The sequence below is a fragment of the Papaver somniferum genome, chromosome 8, assembly GCF_003573695.1.
Source record: "Papaver somniferum cultivar HN1 chromosome 8, ASM357369v1, whole genome shotgun sequence".
Lineage (NCBI taxonomy): Eukaryota > Viridiplantae > Streptophyta > Magnoliopsida > Ranunculales > Papaveraceae > Papaver > Papaver somniferum.
This window is the reverse complement of record NC_039365.1, coordinates 61,326,854-61,354,237: the sequence shown is the minus strand read 5'-3', so window position 1 is coordinate 61,354,237 and position 27,384 is coordinate 61,326,854.

The window sequence follows — 27,384 nt, the reverse complement described above, 5'->3', positions numbered from 1 at the left end:
AGGCGTTACCGTTACCACTTTCTTCCATTTACTCAACTGTTTCACTTCTTACGAGACCAGGGTACGTTTCGTTGCGACTTGTATAAATAGGTCTCACCTATTTCCACCAAAGAACAAGTTTTGGTCAGGAGAATACAACACTCAGAAATCACTTGTTAGCTTTCCCATCTGTTAGCTTTCCACTTTCTGATACAAGTCGTCAAACAACTACTCTTCCCGAATCAACTAATCTGGTCTCAACACTCTCTTCGCCTCCCTCCCTAGACCAACCCTTCTTCTTCACTTTGTGACCGAAGCAAGTCTGGAACGTCCATTTCTTGGTTTAGGCCGGATTTGTACAGATTGATCTCTCGAATCAAAGTACTCCCTTGCAGTACATTGTTTAGGATTTAGACTTGTTTCTCACCCATACACTCGAAATTACCAAAATCAGCAGAAACTGTTTTCACCCTCAAACAACTATACTTTCACTCGCGAATCGTGTTTGTTCCTATCCAAAAATCAGTAATTTGAATCATTGAATCTGTTTAATGTATATCCACTTCTCGTCTTCTCCTCCCCAGTCCGTCTTCTATTATTTTTTCATCTCTCTATTTTCGAATCCAAATTCAGATACCCTTTTGATTTGGTTTGATTTTAGTTTAATTTAATTTTTGATTCTTCAATTAGGCGTTTTACTTTGGGTTTATTTCATAACTACACATTACATGGTTAATTTTAAACTATTAATCAATTAATCCATAAGCGTTGGCAAAATAAAAAAAATTCTTTACTTTTTTTTTTTGCAGAAAAATTCGACTATCAATCTCTTTGTGATTTTAGATTCTGTTTTCTGTTTGTCAAATTACGCATCATGGCTCCTTGAAAGATTAAACTTTTTGTATTTTGATATATATTGATTGGACTGCCAGTAGGCTATATATTCCTTTGGTGGAGCAGGTTATGGTTCTCCCTATCGATGAAATGCAACCACGTAAGGCCATATCCGTTGGTGCATATTCCTCAGATCAATCAGGTAGAATTAAGTCAAATCTCAATTTGATTTAAGGGACTTATGATGGTGTTCGTACATAAGAGAGAGTGTAGTGTAAGTATGAATGTTGAATATGATTTTGGTTAGACATAATTAGGGATTTTCCCGGTTTTTTATACCTTGATTATGTTTAATGGAGTTCCTGAACAAGAAGCTGGAGTTGAGGCCAACTTGAAGATTATTAATTTAGTACTTTTATGACAATCATTCATATTCCCTTGCACCCCTTTCCCTTTGATTATCTGTTCATTCTTGATTAGTTTGTTTGAGTCTTACATGGTTCTTTTTTGTTGGTATGAAATCTTACATTTGGGTCTTGCTCCGTTTCTTCTCATACGGGTCTGATGTTGCTTATTAGAATTGATGTATTGTTTTTTTGTTGCATGTTGAACTTTTAATCAGTATGGTTAATGGTTCTAACAGTTTGGATTTCTTTAAAACTGATCTCAATTGTTTAAAGAAACTTAATTGTTGGTCTTCTTAGCAGTATTTAGTTTACTTAATTTCATATAATTTTAAGAGGAAACTTGGAATAATTTCTTGAGTGGGTTGAACCTGGTGAATGATACTAGAGCAATTTTCATTTTTGAAGTAGTTGTTCTTTGGAAATTGTTAGTTGGAGAGAATTAGATTTTTATAGGCTTACTTCATCTCATTAAAAAGTTTAAACAATTTAGTTATGGGTGTTTTGTCCTAGACATTCTGATTTATTGGCATGGAATGAAGAAAGCCCATTTAGTTACTATGTGCTTTTGTAGTGTGATCAAGATCCCTCTTATATATGTTTACTTAAAGCAAAGAATGGGATATCAATTCGCCCTAAATGGGAATGCATATTTTCTGTATTATAGAACAGTGATTGAATGATTTGTATTCAATTGAAATTAACCACTAGAAATGTGGCGAATTTGCCGGGGTGTGGCATTTGTATATATGAAGAAATTATGGCGAATGCGGAAGCTGTCTTTCATTTACGAGGGTAGGCCTAAGAACAAGGATGCCTTTTTCGGTATGTTTTTGCAGTATAAAGCTAATTGTATTACATTCTGCATTTCTAAAATTCTATTTTTTTAATGGTTCTGTTAATATTAGTCTATAAATTTATTTTTTGATTTGATAGTTGAATTCATGTACTTATGTGACCATAATAACACTATTTGATTCTGATGAGGAAATGTTTCGAGGCAAGAAGAAAAAGAGCAGAGTAACCCGCAAGAAAAGTATACTATATGATTCTGATGAGAAGATTATTCTCAAAACCCTGGACAGACGAGAATAAGCATAACGAGGAATAAAAATTTTATTTTTAGATGATTTGATTATTTTTAGTTAATGTTAGATTTGATTATTTTTAGATTTGATTGTTCAAAATTTGATTATTTTTAGATTTGAATGTTCAAAATTCTGTTTGCCACTATCAAAAATTTAATTTGCTATTTTGAGTACCTAATCTTCACTTATTTATCTAGGCCCGTGCAGAGCACAGGCGTAGGATCTAGTCTAACTAACTTTCATATCCTACTCGCTCAGTCCCATATCTATTGTAATAGGTTTAACGTCACATCCGAACTTTTTTTTTTTTTTTTTGATACGGTTATTACCATCGGAACTTGAATTCATTAGTCGCATCTCTTTGGTTATGTTATTTTCCGGGAATAACCCTTTCTATTCTGTTGATCTATATTAATGAAAGCTATTAATGGGGTGTCACATTTCAACAGAGAGGCGTCACCTAATAGGACAAAAACGGGTCATCCATAAGTAATATCCAAAAGGGAAAATTAGGCTCAGGCCCAACCCACGGATAACCCATAATATGAGGCCCTTAATTAAAAAAAGTTTAAATCTAGGCCCCGAGTTTTTAAAAGACTTTGATACCCTTATGCATATTGTCAAGCCCATAATTAAATAAAATTTAAATCTAGGCCCAAGATTATTAAATCTAGGCCCGAAATTATTAAAATACAGTGCGAAGGTGTAAACAGAAGTTACACATGCATATGGCATGTGTAACCAGAAGTTACACATCCTTATGATATGTGTAATGCAAAGTTACACTTGTATATATATGCAAAAAAATAGACATCAAAAAAAACACACAAAAAAAAAATACAGTTATTACTTTAATATTCATTTACAATAATTTCTTATCATGTGTAACTAGAAGTTACACACACATCTGTTTAGTGTAATTGAGAGTTACATATGTGTCTATCTAGTGTAACTGAGAGTTACACATGCATCTGACTTGTGTATTCAGCGTCAACTCCAGTTCCAGCGAGACCATTACCACGTTTAAGCAATTAGCTTTTATGAAGTTATCTAAAACCTGAAATATAACAACAAGCAATCAGTATTTATACGATTAAAATGAACAGTACATAAAACAATGTATATTTCAGTTTCACAAGCATCTGACTAGTGTAGCTAGCGGTTACACATGCATCTGAATTGTGTAACTGAGAGTTACACATGCATATAACATGTGTAACTAGGAGATACACATTCATCTAGCTAGTGTAGCTAGCAGTTATACATGCATATGACTAGTGTAAATAGGAGTTACATATGCATATTGGTATGTGTACCCAAAATCAGTATGTGTAAGTAAAAGTTACACATCTAATTAGCATGTGTAACTTGCAGATACACATGCATCTGAATTATGTAATTAGGAGTTATACATGCATCAGACTTGGATATTTCAACATAAAATCAGCAAATCCATCTCTAAATGTAATTAGGAGTTACACATGCATCAGACTTGGATATTATTCATGCAAGCATTTTTTTTACTGTTTTTCCTGTGCTTTTTTGGGCTCCGTTGGGACTTATCACAGGAAAAAAGTAACAAACACAAGACTATTAGGAGTGTAACTGCGAGTTACACATGTATCTGGCTTGTGTAAATAAGAGTTACACATGTATATATCATGTGTAACTAGGAGTTACACTTACGCATGACTTGTGTAATCGGAAGTTACACATGTATCTGGCTTGTGTAAATAAGAGTTACACATGTATATAGCATGTGTAACTAGGATTTACACTTCCGCATGTCTAACTTGCTAAATTGATTACAAAAATAGTTCCTCACAATAATTTTGAGTGACATGGACATATATGTCATGTGCATTCCAGACGAACCTTGGCGGCTAAAAAAAAACACCACAGTAAATATCTCTTGACACTGAAATGATACTAGTTATGCCACTTTCATTATTCATGATAAGCATTTTTTCTACTGTTTTCCCAATACATTTTTGGGCTCCATTGTGACTTATCACATGAAAAATTGACAACACAAGACTATTAGGAGTATAACTGCGAGTTACACATGTATCTGGCTTGTGTAAATAAGAGTTACGCATGTATATAGCATGTGTAACTAGGAGTTACACTTCCGCATGACTTGTGTAATCGGAAGTTACATATGCATATTGCTTCTGTACTAAGAAGGTAAATAGATTTTGCACGGAAGATCTTATGAAAAATGTGAATACTATCCCAAAATAAATGTAAATGCTACCATCTTAAACATACTTACCAGTATTGTATGAAAGGTGTTCCGACTTCCTCGTGCTTCATATAAAAACTTTTCGACAAACATCTTAGAGGAGAACTCCTCATCCAAAAGTGATTGCCAGTTTACTTGGATAGACAGCTAGACATACTTTACTACCATGGGGCAAGCATGAAGTTGAGCATAGAACTTACTGCAATTTGCTTATTTTCCATCACTTCCAGCTCGACCTGCTTCCTGATAGAGTGATGGTATGCCTCCAAACTCTGTCATCAAAGAAAGCATAATGTAGAGCAAAAAAAAATTTGACACGTGTAGAGAAAACTTTAGATGCATGTTATATAAAATGATCAAATACTTACTGTAGGGATGAGATAAATATAAATATATAGGTGGCCTACCATAATGAATGATTCTCGGTACGCTTGACTTGTCTATCCCCATTCCGAAAGGAAATAATCCTTTTGACTATCTTAGCATAGGACGAGGTTAAAACAAAATCAAGTAGCATTGCACGTTTCCCTCAATAAGTGTTGATCGTATAGCCTCTCTGAGAAAAGATTGTATACTTTGTACTTCCCCTACAAAATTAAGATATATCAACAGGCCATACAAGAAGCATTTCACTAGCATATCAATACACGAAATATTGCCACCCACCATAACTACTTCAAAAATGAACCACACAAATGAACAGAAAGAAAGATATGAAGAGTAAGAACACATATTATAGTATGTTTAGCTTGATTATCAGACTCAAATCAAACAACAAGTTGGCAGGAAAAAAACAACAACCACCAACTAGTTAAAATGCATACACAGGACAACAAAATATGATAATTGCGGAATGCTGAAATGTGTCCTAATTGTTCTCAGTTAAGTAAATAAATATCAAAAAGTAAAACAATGTCCAGTCGTAAAAACTTGACAAAAACCACAATTTAGTAACCTAATCTGCTTTACCTGTATATTGACTACTGATATGTAACTTTTCATTCCATCCCATTGTTCTTCCATTTTTTTTTATTATTTGACAACACCATTACCAGTAATTGACGCTCTACAAGAGATATTAGATGATGACAAAATTGAGATAAAATTTTGATTACATATATAATCTAAGTCTTGAAATCGTATTGCGTCATTTTGCTTAAATTTGAAAAATTAAAGGAAATATAGATTGAACTAAAAATTATTAGTTAAAAACAGATAAAATTAGAGATGAGCAAAAATCAGTTCGAAAATCGAAGTATATGAAATTTGTATCAAATATATGGGTAAAAGAGATAATGATTCACTGATTTCAACTCTGAAAACCAATTTTTGATCGAGATAACAGATTAAAAGATATATCGATTGTTGTTCAAGAACCCTAGAAATTTTTCTTGAATTTTTTTTCAAAATTTTCCTCTCAAAAGTTAGATTAATGTGACATTATAACAGACCTAACTCTGATTATGATTTTAATAATAGATTTAACATGAAATCAAGCTTTTAAAAGTTATCAAAATCATAAAATTATTTTTCAGAAATAAAAATTTGAAAATCGAAGAATCTACCTATTGAATTGAAATGTTAAAGATAAAGGAAACTTACTTGTTTTCTAGGAGAATCTTCTGATTCATTTGCTGGTGATGATTCTCACCGTACTTTTTCATTAACTTTCACTAAATCTTCAAGAACAAGTGACGTTGATGTTAAATCTAGCTTTTGATGATGAGTTCAACCGATCTGTAATTCTTAGATCTAGGTTTTGAAATGGTTTTTTCGCTGAAATTTTCGATCAGAAATCACATCTTCTCTGTGTGCTTCATCTAAAGAGAGAGAATGAAAAAAGAAAATGAAACCGATAATAAAACCTCTAGCTAATTCCATTAGATATATATAGTTAGGGGTATTCTTGGTATTATCAAATTACCATGGCTGAAAACTTTATTAACAGACCCTGAATTCTAAAGTTTTGGGCCTAAAAATATCAAAATGTGAAAGAATGGAGTTGATAGTGAATGATCCATTTTGTGGGGCTTCTATATATTGAACCCATACAGTAGGGGGTTATAGTATTTTTCACTATCCAAAACCCCTTATCTCAAATAATTTTGTAATGACTAAATAACCATTATTTAGTTAATTTTAATTTAATTTGTTAGCCTATAAGATAAACCTGGACGTAACTCTATACGGTTGGAAAAATTAGTCAATCAAACTGGCCGTAAAATCAATTTCCACGGTAAGAATTAATCCCAACCTGGACGTAAAATCAACTTCTACGGTTGGAACTAATCCAAACCTGGACGTAAAACCAACTTCTACGGTTGGAACTAATCCAAACCTGGACGTAAAACTGCATGCAAATCAAATTCTACGGTTGGAATTAATCCAAACCTGGACGTAATTTCTTCAAAACTAAAGTTACGGCTAGAAAAGCAGTACCGAACCTAGACGTAACACTAGTAGAAACGTTGCTGAAACCCTAAATTTACTTCAATTTCATTCAATCTAACCTATTTTAAGCACAAAAACGAGTAAACACATATGGGTTTGTTCGATTATTACCTAACATACACCAGGGATTGTTGTTGAGGAGTTTGAAATTCTGATTCTTCGGTTGCTTGAATCGGTTGTTAGATTTTTAAGTTTTTATTTTAGTTAAAGGGTAATCTAGATATTTTGTATATGTGTTAGAATATATCATAACCACTTTTTTGGATACTAAGAATCCAAATGAAACCCCTCTATTGGAGTGTGACACCCCAATAATAGCCTTCGTATTAATAGCACCATAAACGGTGGAAGGACAATGATGTTGTATAACATAATGAAACACTACATGAGATAAATTTTACAAACTGCGTTCTCACAGAATGATAATATAACATTATACAAAAGACATGAAATACATCTATGTTCATGTTTATTCATTCTTTGACAAATCTCACTTATTTGTTCAGCCTAGTCCATATCATGGATGCAATTCCCTAAAAAATTCATATGCAACCAAATAAGATTCTCAATCCAAGTTTTGTCCAATACAGCTCTTGTGTACCTACATTTCTTTGCCAGATATGGCTGGGGTACTCTTGGCCATCCTGGACAAATTCAGGATGTAGAGATCAGACAGTCTATGTGAGTACTTCATCTTTCCCATGGTGAAATTTTTCTATTCATATTAGACTCATCAACTGTAATCTGGAAATCCAGTTCCACCCCGAAGACCTTGAGTAATGCATCCTCCACTGCCTCCATTTTTTTCCCCTGGAGACACGAGTAGGCAATGTCAGTGACTTTAAAATATTTTTTAATGATACATGAGTTGGATAACAATAAAATAAATATACACATATCAATAATTTTTCCTGTATTAGTTTGCATGGTTACCTAACTTCTAGTCTATGGGAAGATTATTCTCAGTCAATTTCTAGATGTTGCAGTTGTACCAAGTGGAGGTGCATCCTGTAATACAAAGCACGTAAAGAAATGGCTTCTGGCTTGAGTAAAAAATATTGGGCTAGAATTTCAGATAAAGAGGTGGGTCGTAATATCCATGGGATGTATAAGTCTGACAAAATCAAAAAGAGACCTTATCAACTTCTCTTAGTATGTTATGCGAGGATGGTTGTTCCCGATTAACGAACCTAAGATTACATGCAATTTATAGACATCCGGCATAGTAGTAGTTTGGAAAGTACCTCATGTATCTTTAAAAATAGGACCTCCTAAACCTCCATAGCCATCGGATACTCCCTGACCTCTCCATTACAGGAAACACAATCCAGTTAAATCCAACAATGTTAAGACCACATTACCTGCAACAATATTAAAGTGTCATCACCATATGATCTCACTCAAACAATTTGTCAGTATGAACCGCAATAATGATATCATTTCACTTTTTACGGATTGCACATTCAATTTTTCATCTACTGCCAAAGTAAAAAGTTAGACTTGAGATCCCTCTCTATCTCTTTCTGGAGTCTTCCATGAAACTGAAGTTCGCAAACTTGAATGTTGGAAAATATTGATGAAAAAAAAAAGGTTTAAACAATAACATATTTCAAAAAGCTTTACAAATTTCAAATATTAGTAAATAATTTTTGGCTTATGGTAGCGTATTCGAACCTATTCCGCAATGCTTATGACATCTCAACAAATTGACGAATTCCTGAAAAGTGCGAGTTGCTCAATCCAACGGCTTACAAATAAAAGCTCCAAAAACCAAAGATATGGTGCAAGAACTGAGAAGAATATGAGCAACTAAGGTTTGATACCTGTTCAGTGGCAACCCTGTTACTTTTTCCCATGTCTTAATAAATGGAAGCACGCCGCTCTTGAACTCTTTGTGTAAACCATGTTGTTACCCACCCTACCTGTGACTGAACCATGTCAGAATCCTCTCTAGCATCCTATCCAGATCTTGCTAATTCCCGTCACCCCCCATATAATGCTGCAATCTTGTGGTTCTCATCATAAATTTCTCTTTGCAATGTCCAAGTTCCTACAATCAAATTAAATTCGTCAAACACGCTGAAGAAAAAATAGGCAAACCTACAAATGTAGCATTCTCGGTGAATTTTGTTATTGAAAAAGGATATAGAGCGTAACCTAACTATTTTCTAAAAGTCAGTGTAATAGAACAAAGTATGTCTAACTCCATCACATGAAATGAGACTATGAGAAAGGGATATGACTATGTTAATAGTCATGCACAAAAGCTGAAGGAGGAACTCGAACTAAGATGTATAAAAATATTTCTGGATTTTATTTTATTTTTTCTCGATTAAAAGTTTGTCGGATTAAAATCCTAGGATTTCGCAAATAACACCATACTTTTTAAAATTTATGCGTACTTTTCCCTTACGTGTAAACACTTACCCATTGGCAATTGATGTAACATTTCATTTCTCGTGAACTCATTGTCAACTGAAAGAAGTTGCTCATACGAATCACACTTACATTAAAATAGCAGGAATATAAGAATACAACACTGAAAGTAGCAATTATACACTTTTTCATTTTTTTTTTTTGTTTATTTCCTAAGTAGAAAATATCTGCGTCTCATAGGCATCATAATCGGGTTTGATTAGCACAAATAATTTGAGCCCGTGCAACGCAAAGAAAATATAGTTGTAAAAACTAAAAGCATCGGTGATAAGAACACGATTGAATAACCACCTTTAATAAGCATTCAACATCCTTCTCATGTAAATAAAGGTTGTAATAATTGGCTAACAGTAAGACAAAAAAACAGCTTCATGTGCAGTTGCTGCCAACAGAAAGAAACAGATCTAAGTGATAGAAGAAAAAGAAATCAACAGGAAGTCATGAAAATCGTAACTCCAAATAAAAAGTAAAACAATCAATAGAAAATCAGAACATTTTCTTTGCAACATCAAATATCCTTTGCACGTCCAAGTATTATCACCTGCGAGATAAAAATAAAACAATCAATAGAAACTCAGAACAAATAGAGGAGAATGGATAAGAAACTGCGAGTAAATTGAGGAGAAAAGAAAAGGAGGGTAAAGGGTTTTAAGTAAAAAACCTAAAGTGAATATTAGAATCAGAAAAGGGAAGAGAACAGAACTATGCTCACTCTACATTTCAACCGAGCTACGCTCTAACAATCTTCCCCATTGTCAATTTTAGTGACAAAACTCTTACATCATATGGATAAACAAATTACAAGAATTTATTACACATACGCTTGATTCCCGAATTCAACAGCATAATAACCTGTATACATTCAATCCTTAAATGCCGCTGTTGAAATTATAATAACAAAGAATATTACTCCCCCTAAAGGTAAGATAGTTAGATTTTATCAATCCGCACATCTTTGTTACTCCTTTGTAATGATATGTTACTCCCTCTTAGTCTATGCTTTCACTCTTTCGTTAGATAAACGTTTAAGCACCAATGTTCTTTTCCTTTAGTGATACCAATCAATATAAAATCAATGTCAGTATCACTTGTTTACTCCATATATTTCTCCCCCTTTTTGTCACAAAATGACAAGAAACGAAAAATAAAGGACAAACCGAAAAGAATCTTACAAATCTCAAAATAGACTTGCAACCTATAGAGTTAAGCACGAGGGTTCCACACACCATTTCTGACAACCAATATCAAAACCGAAAGTACAAAGTAATTTGTTTTGATATTTTATCAAGGAAACAATTTTCCGAAGCAATTTTCCCTAATAGTTTAGCAAACCAAAAATCAACAAAGAACCTTAGTTCCTTTGCTAAATCGATTGTACAAATACAATTTCTTGTTCGATAAGACCAAAATAAAGATACTCTATTTTTCTCATCAGGCTCTAAATATCCATATAACTTAGACCTTTCACTTCTTAAACAAGACAATTACTAGGTTAGTTAACGAGTATTTCTTGTTAACGCATTCGATTAGACTTGAATAACCGAAACCTCCACTTTGATAAGTCTAACTAAGATCAGAAATAACTTACGTTTCTCTTATCAGGAATCGAATTGGACTAAAAAATTCATCCCATAAACCTTTTCTTTCATTAAGCCATAAACAATTCATACAAGCCAAAATAAATCAACTTGCATAATATTCACCTCAACCGCAAGCAATTGAAACAACATAAACATTATATCATCGCAATTGCACCGAAATTTTGTAAGCCTAAACAATTGATACCACACAATAAAGCAAGATACCAATAGTTTTTCTTAACCGGAACCAATTGAATCACACACACATCCATACACACATAATGGAATAAAACATCAATTGTACCGAAATTTTGTTAAGAAAAAGCAATAAATATATGAAATAAAAACATGCTTTTCTTAAACAGGAAAACAATTAACTAACAAGATTGTTACCTCAAATTTCGCATCCTCTTCTCCAATATGTTTGCATCTTCTTCCAGAGAGAATTGATATCGAAATATCATTATGTTGTCATCCTTATGCAAAACAAAAGAATAATAACAACCAACCTTTACCACAGAAAGGTTGAAAACCGGTTTTTAACTATTGCAAGCAAAAGTTGAAAACCATCGAAACACCAATGCTTTTATGCTAAACCAAAACCGATTCAACATATTATGACTTTTTCACATATTGTTTCTATCAGAACCCCTCATGATCCTTTGATAAAGCCTACCAACATGGGCTAGAACTTAATCCTGCTAAATCAAAAAGTCACCCAAACCATAAGGGTTCACAACATTATGAGATTGAATATCAAGGTAATAAAAACGAAATCAAACATCCCATAAACATAAATAGAAATAATATAAAGCATCCAAACACAGGCTATGTAAATCAAAAACTATCACAAGAAAAATTATAAATCAAATAATTTTATTCATAATAGACCAAATACAATCATTGAAAGAAATCAAAAATTGATGTGTATTTTCCTGGATTAAGTATTACAGCATATAACTTAATCTCTAGTGGTGTTTCCATTATTTACCGACGATTCATCGGTGTTTTGATTCTTGAGTCTTCTTTTCTCTTTCAGATGATTGAGTCTTTGTTTCAGAAGATTCAATTACACAATCGACTTCAAGAGGTTTGACTCGAGCAGTTTTTCATTCACCACTGCAGTTTCCAAAAGATCACGAGCGACTTCAAAATCTCCCATTAACATAAGCATAAACTCAAAAGAAATATGATTCTTTTTATGTTCATTTGAGAAGTAACATTTGAACTCAAATGTAAAGCTTTCAAGTTTTCGAAGTTGAGATTCAATGTCAATATTGTTTTCACCCATCTTTTACCGTGGACAGAGGAAGGATCAGTCATATAGATGGTTTATATAATAACCCAAACTTGGTTACCAAGATTGAAATACCTAATTCGGTATTTTTATTTGTAAAAATATAAACTTTCGAAAACATCAAAGAGTTTTTCTGAACCAGTATAACCTTGGAAATCTGAAAATATTTTTCCCAACTTTCTCATGGACTTTCCAAAGATCGAAAGTATTTTTCTAAAAATAGAAAAGATATTCCAAGTATAGAAAAATACTTTAGATATTCAGGAGTATAATATTATACGATCTTCATATTCTTGTGCTCTTTTAAAGAATTTCCCTTTTTATTTGAATTGAGCACATCTAGAAAAATTCCAAAGACCAACATCAGTTGTTGGAGTGAGCTAGTGATAGCTCAGAATTTATGGAACATGATCCATCATGATATTTTTGAATATTTATCCTTTTGGGATTCTTCCAAGAGTAAACTTCTTTCACTGTGTCACACCTGGAGTGATCTGATTTAACAGAATGATCAGATCGATGATCAAAATCATAAGCGTGACTTGAAGTTTTTTGAGTTGCGAAACAACCAAAACTCTTATATCGACCCAGGAATTCCTTGGAATATGACATCATCATTTGATAAGATTGTTTCCTGGATTCTATTTTAGACACTTGATCAACAACAAAGCAGCATGATGTGAAATCATTTGTTTTTGTATTCATGAGTTGATCTTTTTCTCTATTTAAGAGATAATCACCATTGGATGATGTTGACCGGATACTAGTCAAAGGATTATCCCTTAAAACACATCTATCTTGATTCTTGTAGGTGGTTAGACTATTAGAATCACGATGTAGTATATTAGTTAAGAGATTCTGGAGATTAGAATCACATATCCTTGTTTTAACTAACATACTCCTTTTGGCTTGAACATCATCAAGTCATTTAGATTCAACATCTTCATGAATCAATGATTCTCTGACGAGCTTCTCGGCAGATGGATAATATACATTATCCTTTAGATTATATTTTTCAGCAAGCTTTATGAAAAATTTAATCTCATTATTGTCTTCTGAATCTGACTTGTTTGTCACAAGTATTTTTTTTCGTATTAACTCATCATGGTTAATATTTCATGAGATGTGTTCCACCAGAGAACTAACAGTGCTGAGCTGTTTATCAGGTTTTGAAAACAAACACCCTTTCTGAAGTATATCTTCTTCTTGCTCTACGTTAACTGAATCAGATATAGATTCAATTTCTTATAGGTTGGATCGCACCAAACACAGATTGTTAGATATTTTCATGTTTGCCTGCTCTGGTACCAATTGAAAAGGCGATGTTACCCAAATATACCTCAGGCTAAAACTTTTCCTACTTATAAGTCCTTTCTCCGAAAGTGACTGTCTATGGACTGAGTCGAGACAATGCAACTAATCGGTTCACATTTCGTGTGATCATCTACGGATACGAGATCGAGACAATACAACAATGAAGTATGTTTACTTGATAAAAAGTTTCGGACTTAACCAAACACAATAGGATTGCTTATCAAGTAAATAGGAATTAAAGTTTGTGTAATTTACTTTAAATTATAATAAGTCACGTACTTGGAACAATTCCTTTGATTCGTATTCCAAACAGCAAAGGAATAACAAATCTGTTTGGTAGCAACTCTCTTCAACCCAGTGATGTGAGTTCGACAAAGGCTCTTATGTTTATCTCAATAAACTCCTTCGTCAGGTTCTTAGATCATCTTATTCACAACTACCAAAGGTAATTGTTAAGATTTTGCAATCAATACTTTTAATCACAAAGAATTGTATTGATGCCGATCTACACAACTAATCAATCCAATCTACCACAAGGATAAACCGATTATAGTTGGACCCTCTTTACCGAAACAAGTATTGTGCACACCAAAGATTGTGAACCTCAAATCAGAAATCTTCAGTATCTTCTTTTTCTTCAAATCTTCTTAGATCTTCAATAAACGCCTGCACACAACAACTTGAATCTCTTGTGATCAATTACACACAGAACGGAGTCTGTTAACAATGGATTATCACAAGATCGTCTTTAGAACTAAAAGCAGTCTAAAGATCCTTATCGAAATTTCGATCTAGTTTGAGTGAATCTTATATTAGAAGAGAAGATTCTCAAGCATAAACAAGGTGCAATCAAAGTTCAACCATCTTTAGTCAATCAAATCAATCGAAAACACAAAATAAACCGCAATTATCTAGTTTCCCAACAACGGTACTAATAGATCTTCTCAATCCCAAAGAAGAATTTAAACTGAGAGGCCGTAAGAGATTTCTCCTAATTAGGTTACTCTCCTCTCCGAATAGGCGGCTTCACCAGTAACAACACAACCGAGGAAGTTTGTTAGAAATGAAAACTTCAAGTATGAAAATGCGGGGGGTATAACAACCTCACCCAATATTTTGATTAGCAATATGTATGGACTAACTCCAATATACTTTCTAGAGAATCAACTAGACAGTCAGATTCAATCTATAGAAAAGTATATCGAGGAGTTAATATCTCTCTCACTTGATTTGATCTTTACTCAAGCAAATAGAAGTCTGCGAGTCTTTATCAAATACAAGGATAATAACTTGGATGGTACCAACGACCAATATCCAAAGATCAATCAATTTCTAATCAACAACCAAAGGTTGGATTTCACAATTGATCGATATAACGCATAACCTGTGATATTTCAATTATGTAACAAAATATAATGCGGAATAGAAATAACACATACACCATAAATTTTGTTAACGAAGAAACCACAAATGCAGAAAAACCCCGGGACCTAGTCCAAATCGAACACCACACTATATTAAGCCGCTACAGACACTAGCCTACTACAAACTAACTTCGGTCTGGATTGTAGTTGAACCCTAATCAAACTCACACTGATTCAAGGTACAGTTGCGCTCCTTACGTCTCTGATCCTAGCATGATACTACGCACTTGTTTCCCTTAGCTGATCTCACCCACAACCAAGAGTTGCTACGATCCAAAGTCGAAGACTTGATAAACAAATCTGTCTCACACATAAAAGTTTATAGAATTGATTAAAATATGTCTCCCACAGAAATACACAAGAGTTTTTGTTCCGTATTTTGATAAATCAAGGTGAACATGAACTAATTGATAACCCGGACTTATATTATTCTGAAGAACAGCCTAGTATTATCAATCACCTCACAATAATCTAAATCGTATGGTAGCGAAACTAGATATTTTGGAATCACAAACGATGAGACGAAGATGTTTGTAATTTCTTTTTCTCTTGCCCTATCAAAGATATAATCTCAAGCCAATTATTTAATTCAACTCGTATGATAGAAAATGGCAAGATCAGATCGCTCAACTACAAGAAAAGTAGTTTCGTCTGGCTTCACAATCCCAAAGAAGTCTTTCAGTCGTTAACCTACAAGGTCTCGAGAAGAAACCTAAGGTTAAAGGAGAATCAACTCTAGCAAACCAACTACTATCACACAGGAGGTGTGGGGATTAGTTTTTCCAGATGCTAGATATCTCCTTTATATATTTTTCAAATCAGGGTTTGCAATCTAAGTTACCTTGGTAACAAAACACTCAATATTCACCGTTAGATGAAAAACCTGATTCAACTAAGCTAATATCTTTCAACGGTTAGATCGAAACTTAGCTTGTCACACACACAAATGAAATGCATTCATTTAGGTTTGAGTAACCGTACCTAAACGTGTACACTTAGTTGGTTCACAAATAGTTAACAAATGGTTATCCATATGAGCACTTTCATATTAACCATATTCATCTTTCTCATAACTAGTTCAAATGACTCATGAGAACTAGTTGATAGAGTTGTTCAATTTCTTAGGTCTTTATTCATAGACACAATTGAAACAAAATCGGTTTGATCCACTTGAATCAATTCATGAACAATATAGCCACGGTATGCAAAGATTGCATTTCTTATAATTTATTGTTTTAAGTTCATGAACTACCGATTTGAGATATCACCAACTTGAGTACGCGTACGGGTATGCGTACCTTAGCTGCCGGATTTGAGTTTACAAACTCAGCAGAAATTTTCGGTTCGAAAAATTCCGTGGGTACACGTACGGGTACGCGTACCTAAGGTGACTAGTTTACAAGCTTGCAAACTACAAACTCAGCAGAAATTTTCGGTGGAAAACTTCCGCCAGTACGCGTACCCAACCTGTCTCCTTTACCAATACCGCATGCACACATATGCACGCACTTGGCTTCCGGTACATGAATTTATACACTAATGTGCGACCACGCTATATATGATTATTGAAAAAGCGGGGTTCTAACAACACCACCTAATATTTCGCTTAGCAACCTGTATGGACTAACTCCAATATACTTTACTAGAGAATCAACTAGACAGTCAGACTCAATCTAGATTAAAGTATATCGAGGAGTTAATATCTCTCTTTTGATTTGATTTACTCGAGCTAATAGCATCAGCGAGTCTTTAATCAAATACAAGGAATAACTTGGATGGTACCAAAGACCAATATCCAAGGATCAATCAATGTAAATCAACAACCAAAGGTTGGATATTCTAATTGATGATCTACAACGCACAACCTGTATTATTTCAATTATAAAGATAAACAATATAATGCGGCAATAAAAATAACACAGACACCAGAATTTTGTTAACGAGCAAACCGCAAATGCAGAAAAACCCCGGGACCTGGTCCAGATTGAACACACAATGTATTAAGCCGCTACAGACACTAGCCTACTCCAAACTAACTTCGGTCTGGACTGTAGTTGAACCCCAACCAATCTCACACTGATTCAAGGTACATTTATGCTCCTACGCATCTGATCCCAACAGGATACTACGTACTTGATTCCCTTAGCTGATCTCACCTACAACTAAGAGTTGCTACGACCCAAAGTAGAAGACTTTAATAAACAAATTTGTATCACGCAGAAAAGTCTTCTGTAATAGATAAATCCGTCTCCCACGAATATAACTATGAGTTTTGTTCCGTATTTTGATAAATCAAGGTGAACAGGAACCAATTGATAATCCAGACTTATATTCCCGAAGAACAGACTAGTATTATCAATCTCCTCACAATAGTCTTAATCGACGCAACGAAAAAAGATATCGTGGAATCACAAACGATGAGACGGAGATGTTTGTGATTAATTTTTATCTTGCCTATCGGAGATAGAAATCTCAAGCCAATTATTAAAATTGTACTCGTACGATAGAAACAGCAAGATCAGATCACAAAACTACAACAAAAGTAGTATCGGTCTGGCTTCACAATCCCAATGAAGTCTTTAAGTCGTTAACCCGGTTTGAGAAAAGAAAACCAGAGGTTAAAGGAGAATCGACTCTAGCTTACAACTAGTGTCACATGTAAGGTACAGGGATTAGTTTTCCCAGTTGCTAGAGTTCTCCCTTATATAGTCTTTCAAATCAGGGTTTGCAATCAATGTTAGCTTAGTAACAAAGTATTCAATATTCACCGTTAGATGAAAACATGATTAGATTCAAGCTAATATCTATCAACCGTTAGATCGAAAACATAGCTTGTCATATACAAATGAAATGCACATTCCTGGGCTTGTGTAACCGTACCCAAACTTGTACATTAGTTGGTTCAACAATAGTTATCAAATGGTTAGCCATATGATCACTTTCATATCGACCATATTCTTCTTCACTATAACTAGTTCAAATGACTCAAATGAACTAGTTAGAGAGTTTTTCAATTGCTTAGATCTTACATAACTTCACAAGACACAATCGAAACAAAATGTGTGGGGATTAGGTTTCCCAGTTGCTAGAGTTCTCCCTTAGATAGTCTTTCAAATCAGGGTTTGCAATCAATGTTAGCTTAGTAACAAAGCATTCAATATTCACCGTTAGATGAAAACCTGATTAGATTCAAGCTAATATTTATCAACCGTTAGATCGAAAACATAGCTTGTTATACACAAATGAAATGCACGTTTCTAGGTTTGTGTAACCGTACCCAAACTTGTACATTAGTTGGTTCAACAATAGTTAACCAAATGGTTAGCCATATGATCACTTTCATATCAACCATATTCTTCTTCACCATAACTAGTTCAAATGACTCAAATGAACTAGTTAGAGAGTTGTTCAATTGCTTAGATCTTATGTAACTTCACAAGACACAATAGAAGCAAAAACGATTTGATTCACTCGAATCGGTTCATGAACTTTATAGCCACGGTTTGCAAAAGCATTCCTTAATCAATAAAGATGAGTTCAAGAACAATCGTTTTTAGATATAACCTACTCAAATTCGCGGACTTAAGTTCCCGGATGGAGTTCACAAACTCCACCAGAAATTCTCGGGTTTGAGAACTTCGCCAGTTCGCGGACTGAGTTCGCGGACTGAGCTTGCTGGGTGAGTTTCCAAACTCCAGCAAATATTCTCGGATGAGAACTTCCGCCAGTTCGGGGATTGAGTTCGCAAATTGTGCAAAGAATTCCGGTTATCTTGATCAACAAAGTTCAGAAACTTTGGTTCAAGGAATATGACTTATACATATACGTGTTTCTACAAAAATGCTTATATCCATCAATGGTTATACAATCTAAACTCTCATTTCAACCATTGAAACATTATCAGAGGACGTTATATAGTTGTTTCACAAACCATTTTTCGTCAGAGCAATTTTCAAAGTGATTGAAACACAACATGAATTTCGTCACTAGGTAAAGATGAACTTGGATAAAGCGAAAGCTTTACCAACACGTATTTCGAGAAATAGATAGGCGAGGTAAACTCGGCTAGAAATACCAAATGTGTATAATCTAAGTCTATATAGCAAAACGAATTTTGTCTCAAGATAGGAGACAAAGTAGATAGACTTTTGAGTGATAGATAAGTTCAAGTCTCCACATACCTTTTAGTCGATGAAGATCCACCGATTCCTTGAGTAGTCCTTCGTCTTGTATGATGATTCCCATGGAGTTATTGAGTTCAACTACACTTTTTATCCTAGTCCGAGACCTTAGCTATAGTAGACTAGAAATCAAGACTTATAGTTTTGATCACTAACATTGACAAACATGCTTGAGATAGCAACGCATGCGATTTCGACCGAGCAATGCTCTAATACTTATATCCATAGATGGTAATCTCACTCTACATTTCAATCATTGAAACATTCTTCTATAATGTTATAACAATCGTTATTCACGACTATCGTCATCAAAGCTATTTTCAAGATTGAAACGTCATCATTACTTTCTTCACGGGTAAAGATGAAATGGTTAAAGAAAAAGCTTACCAACACATATTTCGAGAAAAAGATAGGAGAGTAAACTCGACTCGAAATAGCAAATGTGTATGTATGAAAACTATCATACTTAAACGACTTTGTATAAAGAATAGGAGATAGAATAGAATTTTGAGTGATAGATAAGTTCAAGTCTCCACATACCTTTTAGTCGGATGAAGTTCCACCGGTTCCTCGAGTAATTCTTCGTCTTCGTAATATGATCGCCATGGAGTCTGGAGCTTCAACTACACTTGACTATCCTAGACCGAGACTTAGTCATAAGTAAACTAGAAATCAAGACATATAGTTTTGATCACTAATATTGACAAACATGCTTGAGATTGCAACGCATGCGAGTTCGACCGAGCAATGCTCTAAAAATCTCCCCCTTTGTCAATTTTAGTGGCAAAACTATCAATACATATGGATTACAAAATACATAAAAACTTTGTAGCTTCTCGTCCACATGCTTGATCTCCTTGGTGCTTCAACATTACTCGAAATATTCGTCACTTCCAAGTACTCCAATTATTCCAAAGGTTGTAAGTTTAGCATCATCGTTGTTGAAGTTCCGTAGCCATAACAATGAGAAAACAAATTCTCTCGATCATTGTTATACAGTGTCACGGTATTATTACACAACATCAAAGTTCTCATATCAAAACTTCGACAACAATACTATGGTGATATGTATTACTCCCCCTTAGTCAATACTTCGTCTCAACAAGAAAACCACTCCCCCTTACATAATGATCCGTAAAACACGTAAACCATATGTATTTGTAGTGTGAACTACATATCAATTCTCCCTCTTTTTGTCAATAAAATTGGCAAAGGTACGAAAACGGGATCCTAATGAAATTCTCATGGAGACGCTTCAAGACCAAAGAAAGGTACATATCAACTTTTTTTAGATGCATTCATAAAGCCGAATCTAAATGCATTCATCACGGAGTTTATAAAGATACAAGATAACTCCTCAAATATTCCACAGCCGCACTCCCCACAAAGATATGGAAATTAAGCGCAAGTTCAAAAGAACTCTCCCCCATTTGATGTCATTCCCGAAAGAACAACAAGAGAAATCTTACTTTTACAAGAAAAGAGGATTTCTTTGGACACCCAAAAACCAAAAATGATTTTATTATCCAAAGATTCTCAATCAAATTAACCACAAGAGAATCCATGATTAATTTAATCGGAAAACACAACCCAAATAACCACAAACGAATCCATGATTAGTTTAGTTGGAAATGCTCACACAAGAAGACTTATGGAGTTGCACAGTATACACATAAAATATCGATCAGAGAAGATTGATACTGCGGAGTATACAAGGATTCATTCTATTTTCCATCACTATTTGCATAACGACATATAATAGACATAATCCTTGTAAACAAAAGATTTTAACCTATCTTCCATAAAATAATTGACATAATAGGCTTAACTTTTGTTTGTCAAAATTTCATTCATTCTTGTATCAATACATGCATATCGACATATAAACGAGATAACTTTTGACATCGTATGGGACAATAATAGTTCAAGGACGCAAACATACATATCCCATAACATATTGCAATATATAAAACCATAAAGATTATTACTGCAATCATCATCTTTCAAAATAATTTTTTAGAGTTTAAACGAAAAATCGTAAAAACAAGAAGATGAAACGGTGGACATAGCTATGTGTACTCACAATAATGGCTATTCCAAACCCTAGTTATTCTTCTAAATAAAACAAGAATAAAATTCTCATAAGAAGATTTACTAGTCATTATAAGATCACCAAGCCAGTAACGAATACAAGCTAAACATCAAACAGCTGATTCAGAATCCTCAAACTTGAAATTTTTGAGCTTGTGATTGACAACTTTCTGTACTTCTTTAGAGTGGATATCCTTGTTGAGAATTTCCTTTACATGAGTTTTCATGAGAACAATATCAGAATTAACCTTTTTCAACTCAGTTCTTATCATATCAAGACACTTCATTGTATCAACAAGTTGTTGTTTTGCATCCTCAAAGTTTTTGAGAAAGTCAACAACCACTTCATCTGAAATCTCTTCAACTTCCTCAAAATCTGAGTAGGAACCAGAAGAGAGAGGAAAAGACCTATCAACTTCAACAAATGTTCCCTTCTCTTTATCGAACTCAAAATACACCGTATTATCAAACGAAGTCTTCAGGTAGATCCGAGGAGTAAGAAGAAGACGCCATTGATAATAAAAGTCCTAGAGTGAGATATCTCAACTCAATAGGAAGGGTATATAGATGATTTCGAACAGACTTAGGATTTACAAGCACGGTTTGCGAAAGAACCTAGAGACTGTACGTATACCCATCAGAAGGAGGGTTTACAGAGACTTAGCCAAAAAGGCTATTTGTTGAAGATAGTTTGCACAAACCCCATGCATCTTAACTCTAAGGTCTAAAGCAAGAATGAAGAACAAGAAAGAAGTAATGCAAAAAGAAATACTTATGCAAAAGTGTTTGACTGACAATCCATCTAAGAACGATAAGAGAATAGCTATATAATCCGAGACACTTTTCCAAAAGTATACCTATTCAATTCTCACACAACTAGGTTTTTTGTAGGTGAGATTTAAACCTTGTGATTAGTTTACACAAGTATGATACCTCATCTCATTAAATGAACATTTTCTTTGTTTATCCTTATTTCTTCGATTGACACTCATCCTAGAAGAGTAAGACACAGTTCATTTAGCATATCCGTCAGAGGTCTTTCTCTGAGGACTAAATATAGGACCTCTTGCGATTGGTTCAAGCGGATCAGGATAACGAGGGATCCATTTTCCAGACTTAGATTTACCAGAATCATTTTTATAAGCACAGGGAATGTGTTCATTAGCAGCACAATTTATACCATTAGAATGCACTTGTACCTTGTGATGATTTCTAGAAAAGAAATCATTTTTATAAGGTTTCTCGTTTTCTGTGGGCATGCGATTCACTGCAGTAGTCGACTGACTATTTACTCCATTGACAGTAGAGAGAAGCAAATTATGTAGTTTAGAAATTTGTTTCCTCCTAGCAAAACAATGGATAGCATAGTGATTCTCTTTCCCATAAAAGGAACGAGTTCATGGAAGAGAATTGTTAATAGGTAACTTTTTTAAACCCATGTCCCGTTTGGAAGTTTGTCGTTTGTATTTTGCAGGGACTTCCTTTGGTGAGTATTTCTTCATGTCAGGTAACTCATTATGTGACACAAATGAATTTCTCATTACAGTGTTTTCCTTAGTCAAGGAGGCAGACTATTTTTAAGCTAGGTGAAGACATGCAGCAATATTCTCTGTTTCAACACGAAAGTTGTTCAAATCGGAGAGATGTGTCTCAATCAGACGTTTTTCTATAATTGTTCCCTCTTTAACAACATTCTCAAGGATGCTAATCTTTTCTTGTTGTAGCATATTTTCTTGAGTGGGTCTTTTAATATTGTTGGAGAAGGATTCAATGATTTTATAGAGTTCACGTTCTCGACTAAGAGACTTCTCAAATTCATCCAAGAGTTGAGAATGATTGTGTAAATCAATTGTCTCTGTTGGATTTTCTTTGGTTCTGGTGATATTCCTTTCTACATCTGACATCCTGTCAATTGTCTCGTTCCTTTCTCTGGATTCGGAAGAATCGGCTAAGGAGTTACCCTTTGAGAAAAAACCAAGACACTTGACATAGTCAAAAGTATGGGAATACATAGACTATGCGTAGATATGAGATACTACTTTGTCCACGGAATCAGATTGCTACAAACACAAACTTTTAAGGTCTTAAACATGTTTGCCTGCTCTGACACCAATTGAAAATGCGGGGGTACAACAACCTCACCCAATATTTCGATTAGCAATCTGTAAGGAGTAACACCAATATACTTTCTAGAGAATCAACTAGACAGTCAGACTCAATCTAGATAAAAGTATATCGAGGAGTTAATATCTCTCTCACTTGATTTGATCTTTACTCGAGCAAATAGAAATATGCGAGTCTTTATCAAATACAAGGATAATAACTTGGATGGTACCAAACACCAATATCCAAGGATCAATTAAGATTTCCAATCAACAACCAAAGGTTGGATTTCACAATTGATCGATATAACGCACAACCTGTGATATTTCAATTATATAACAAAATATAATGCAGAATAGAAATAACACAGACACCAGAAATTTTGTTAACGAGGAAACCACAAATGCAGAAAAACACTGGGACCTAGTCCAGATTGAACACCACACTGTATTAAGCCGTTACAGACACTAGCCTACTACAAATAACTTCGGTATGGACTATAGTTGAACCCTAATCAATTTCACACTGATTCAAGGTACAATTGCGCTCCTTACGTCTCTGATGCCAGCAGGATACTACGCACTTGATTCCCTTAGCTGATCTCACCCACAACCAAGAGTTGCTATGACCCAAAGTTGAAGACTTGATAGATAAATCTGTCTCACACAGAAAAGTCTATATAATTGAATAAATCTGTCTCCCACAGAAATAGACAAGAGTTTTTGTTCCGTATTTTGATAAATCAAGGTGAAAAGGAACTAATTGATAACCCAGACTTATATTCCCGAAGAACATCTTAGTATTATCAATCACCTCACAATAATCTAAATCGTATGGTAGCGAAACTAGATATTGTGGAATCACAAACGATGAGACGGAGATGTTTGTGATTTCTTTTTATCTTTCCCTATCGGAGATATAATCTCAAGCCAATTATTAAATTGAACTCGTACGATATAAGATGGCAAGATCAGATCGCTCAACTACAAGAAAAGTAATTTCGTATGGCTTCACAATCCCAACAAAGTCTTTCAGTCGTTAACCTACAGGATCTCGAGAAGAAACCTAAGGTTAAAGGAGAATCAATTCTAGCAAACCAAATACTATCACACATGAGGTGTGGGGATTAGTTTTTCCAGATGCTAGATGTCTCCTTTATATATTTTTCAAATAAGGGTTTGCAATCTAAGTTACCTTGGTAACAAAGCATTCAATATTCACCGTCAGATGAAAAACTTAATTCAACCAAGCTAATATCTTTCGACCGTTAGATCGAAACTTAGCTTGTCACACACACAAATGAAATGCATTCATTTAGGTTTGAGTAACCGTACCTAAACGTGTACACTTAGTTGGTTCACGAATAGTTAACCAGTGGTTAGCCATATGATCACTTTCATATTAACCGTATTCATCTTTATCATAACTAGTTCAAATGACTCATAAGAACTAGTTGATAGAGTTGTTCAAATTCTTAGGTCTTTATTCATAGACACAATTGAAACAAAATCGGTTTGATCCACTTGAATCAATTCATGAACAATATAGCCACGGTCTGCAAAGATTGCATTTCTTATAATTTATTGTTTTAAGTTCATGAACTGCCGATTTGAGATATCACCATCTTGAGTACGCGTACGGGTATGCGTACCTTAGCTACCGGATTTGAGTTTACAAACTCAGCAGAAACTTTCGGTTCGAAAACTTTTATGGGTACGCGTACCTAAGGTGACTGGTTTACAAGCTTGCAAACTAGAAACTTAGCAGAAATTTTCGGTGGAAAACTTCCACCAGTACGCGTACGGGTACGCGTACCCAACCTGTCTCCTTCACCAATACCGCATGCACACGTATGCACGCACTTGGCTTCCGGTACATGGATTTATACACTAATGTGCGAACACACTATATATACTTATATCAATAGATGATAATCTCACTCTACATTTCAATCAGTTAAACATTCTTCTATAATGTTATAACAATCGCTATTCACGACTATCATCGTCAAAGCTATTTTCAAGATTGAAACGTCATCATGACTTTCATCACGGGTAAAGATGAAAATGGTTAAAGCAAAATCTTACCAACACATATTTCGAGAAAAAGATTGGCGAGTAAACTCGAATCGAAATAACAAATGTCTTTGTATGAAAACTGTCATACTTAAAGTCTCCACATACCTTTTAGTCGGATGAAGTTCCACCGGTTCCTCGAGTAATTCTTCGTCTTCGTAAGATGATCTCCATGGAGTCTGGAGCTTCAACTACACTTGACTATCCTAGACCGAGACTTAGTCATAAGTAAACTACAAATCAAGACATATAGTTTTGATCACTAATATTGACAAACATGCTTGAGATAGCAACGCATGCGAGTTCGACCGAGCAATGCTCTAACAATCTCCCTCTTTGTCAATTTTAGTGGCAAAACTATCAATACATATGGATTACAAAATAGATAAAAACTTTGTAGCTTCTCGTCCACATGCTTGATCGCCTTGGTGCTTCAACATTACTCGAAATCTTCGTCACTTCCAAGAACTCCAATGATTCCAAAGGTTATAAGTTTAACATCATCGTTGTTGAAGTTCCGTAGCCATAACAATGAGAAAACAAATACTCTCGATCATTGTCATACAGTGTCATAGTATTATTACACAACATCAATGTTCTTATATCACAACTTCGAAAATAATACTATGGTGATATGTATCACTCCCCCTTAGTCAATACTTCGTCTCAACAAGAAAACCACTCCCCCTTACATAATGATCCGTAAAACACGTAAACCATATGTATTTGTAGTGTGAACTACATATCAATTCTCCCTCTTTTTGTCAATAAAATTAGCAAAAGTACGAAAACGAGATCCTAATGAAATTCTCATGGAGACGCTTCAATACCAAAGAAAGGTACATATTAACTTTTTTTAGATGCATTCATAAAGCCGAATCTAAATGCATTCATCACGGAGTTTATAAAGATACAAGATAACTCCTCAAATATTCTACAGACGCACTCCCCAAAAAGATATGGAAATTAAGCGCAAGTTCAAAAGAACTCTCCCCCATTTGATGTCATTCCCGAAAGAACACAAGAGCGGCCTTACTTTTACAAGAAAACAAGGATTTCTTTAGACACCCAAAAACCAAAAATGATTTTATTATCCAAAGATTCTCAATCAAATTAACCATAAGAGAACCCATGATTAATTTAATCGGAATACACAACCAAAATAACTACAAACGAATCTATGATTAGTTTAGTTGGAAATGCTCACACAAGAAGACTTATGGAGCCGCATAGTATACACATAAAATATGGATCAGGGAAGATCAATACTGTGGAGTATACAAGGATTCATTCTATTTTCCATCACTATTTGCATAAAGACATATAATAGACATAATCCTTGTAAACAAAAGATTTTAACCAATCTTCCATCAAAGAATTGACATAATAGGCTTAACTTTTATTTGTCAAAAGTTCATTCATTCTTGTATCAATACATGCATATCGACATATAAATGAGATAACTTTTGACATCGTATGGGACAATAATAGTTCACGGACGCAAACATACATATACCATAACATATTGCAATATATAAAACCATAAAGATTAATATTGTTGTTAGAGCATTGATCAGTCAACCTCGCATGCGTTGTTATCTCAAGCATGTTTGTCAATGTTAGTGATCAAAACTATAAGTCTTGATTTATATTCTATTATAGCTAAGTCTCAGACTAGGATAGAAAGTGTAGTTGAGCTCAAGGACTTCATGGTAATTCATTATACAAGAAGAAGAACTACTCAAGGAACAGGTGGAACTTCTCGACAAAAAGGTATGTGAAGACTTGAACTTATCTATCACTCAAAAGTCTATCTACTCTATCTCCTACTCTTTAAGACAAGAAGTCGTATGCTATATATATAGACTTGGATTATACACAT